Genomic DNA, 2,500 nt, shown 5'->3' on the forward strand with positions numbered 1-2,500 from the left:
GGGGATTTTGGGGCGTGGCTGTGGGGATTAGTGATCATTCGGCTACAGGAGCGTTAGTGAGGTTGAGGTCAGGCGCTGATGATGATGTAATGAGACTCCAGTTCCAGTTCCTCCTAAAGGTGTCCAGTGGGGTTGAGGTCAGGGCTCTGTGCAGAACACTCAAGTTCTTCTACCTTCTTCCCACCTTCACACACCACGTCTTCATGGAGCTCGCTTTGTGCACAGGAAATTTTGTGATGGTCAGGTGTCCACAAACTGTTGGACATGTAGTAATATATGTAGTATATGTTCATTATATATTTATCATTGTTCTGTTAATTAGAAGGACTGACATATCAGTGATGTGGCCTGATCACCACACGATCACACCACATCATCACCTGAGCTTCAAACGTAGACCGAGTGCACACTGTACGACGCGCTCACACCACACCGCTATTAGACTTTAATCGCCTGTAATCAGTTACATGGTGGATGTAGTGAATGTGCTGAATCCACAAATCCTGCTTTCTCACAAAAATAAGTCTCCCATGCAACGTTCTCACTATTTTATCAGTGAAATAATCGACATTGTGGAGGAATATATTTGTGGTTGAGGCGAGGTGGCAGTGCAGTGAGGATCGTCTGTTCTGCAAACAGATCCGGAGGTACGACATGAAGAAGCGTAGCTGTTTTCATACTGTGCAAGCATTATCATTGCAATCATTTCTTTATATAGTGCTTTTAACAATATATATTGGCTCATCAAATTCAGATATGGATTTCGATTTAGATCCTGAGCAGTCCAGAGGCGACGCTGGCAAAGCAAAAAAAATCCCATTTGTGTTTGAAATGCCAAATAATTTCTTACAGAAGCGATATAATCGTGTTCACGCTTTGTCCTCGTTGTCCGTTTTCTCTCTCGGGCTCGCGTTAGCTGTGTTTAATCGCTGTGTGTCTGAGAAGAGCTCACACTACAGGATTCATCGCCGAGAAAATCCAACATGCTTGAAAATATCCGAGCACTCGGCACACGGACTGAGAGAAATCACATCTCTGAACCGTTCACGCTAACTGAGCGGTCGCCACGGGAACACATAGCGAGGAGTCACCGAGCACCAAGCTTAGCTGGTGACTGTAGGACGGTGTAGCGTGAACTCGGCTCTGAAGCTATTTCTCCTCCTCAACGAGCTTCAGCAGAACCTTGGCGTCACCCTGGCGTACGACGACACTCGAGGACCCTCAGGAGAACGAGTGTGTGGAAGTGTGTGTGCACCGTGGCCCGTGTTGATCTGGAGTCCCATGCAGGGTGTATTCCTGCTTCCCGGTGTTAGATCCGGGATGAGCTCCGGATCCAGGATGGACCGGGATAAAGTTCTCACTGAGGATGAAGGAATAGACGACGTTGAACGCGAGTGGAACCGTGGACAGGACGTGACGTTCGACTCGTTTCCAGGACGCAATCTTAACTGAGACTCCGTTAATAAGTGAACAAAACAAAGCCCCGGTGTTCTAGCGAGTTCTGCTGCGTTCTCAGACCTTCTTCCTTCTCATGAGACATTTTCCATACGCGTAAATCCCACGATGCATTAACTGCTTCAAGAAATCTCGGTCCTGACCCGCTCTTCAGAGGGGGCATGTGATACGCACGCCTAATGTAAGGGAGGAAACCCAACCAGCTGTGATGCTACAGTTCAGTTATACGCTTCATTCACCAGTAATGACAACAAAAAATATATTTATCCGTTTATAGTTACATTTAATGTTTGTGAAAGAAGTTAGTTCCTGTTCTCGCTTACATTACAGCAGCTATAAACATTCGTTCTCTCACCATCCCTCTCTCTATTCTCTCTCTCTATTCCCTCTCTCTATTCCCTCTCTTTATTCCCTCTCTCTATTCTCTCTCTCTATTCCCTCTCTCTATTCCCTCTCTCTATTCCCTCTCTCTATTCCCTCTCTCTATTCCCTCTCTCTTTATTCCCTCTCTCTTTACTCTCTCTTTATTCCCTCTCTCTATTCTCTCTCTCTATTCCCTCTCTCTATTCCCTCTCTCTTTTCCCTCTCTCTATTCCCTCTCTCTATTCTCTCTCTCTATTCCCTCTCTCTTTATTCCCTCTCTCTTTAGTCTCTCTTTATTCCCTCTCTCTATTCCCTCTCTCTATTCCCTCTCTCTATTCTCTCTCTCTATTCCCTCTCTCTATTCCCTCTCTCTCTATTCCCTCTCTCTATTCTCTCTCTCTTTTCCCTCTCTCTATTCCCTCTCTCTCTATTCCCTCTCTCTATTCCCTCTCTCTTTTCCCTCTCTCTATTCCCTCTCTCTTTATTCCCTCTCTCTTTAGTCTCTCTTTATTCCCTCTCTCTATTCCCTCTCTCTATTCCCTCTCTCTATTCTCTCTCTCTATTCCCTCTCTCTTTACTCTCTCTCTATTCCCTCTCTCTATTCTCTCTCTCTATTCCCTCTCTCTATTCCCTCTCTCTTTATTCCCTCTCTCTTTACTCTCTCTCTATTCTCTCTCTCTAT

The sequence above is a fragment of the Ictalurus punctatus genome, chromosome 5 (genome assembly GCF_001660625.3).
Source record: "Ictalurus punctatus breed USDA103 chromosome 5, Coco_2.0, whole genome shotgun sequence".
Classification (NCBI taxonomy): Eukaryota; Metazoa; Chordata; class Actinopteri; order Siluriformes; family Ictaluridae; genus Ictalurus; species Ictalurus punctatus.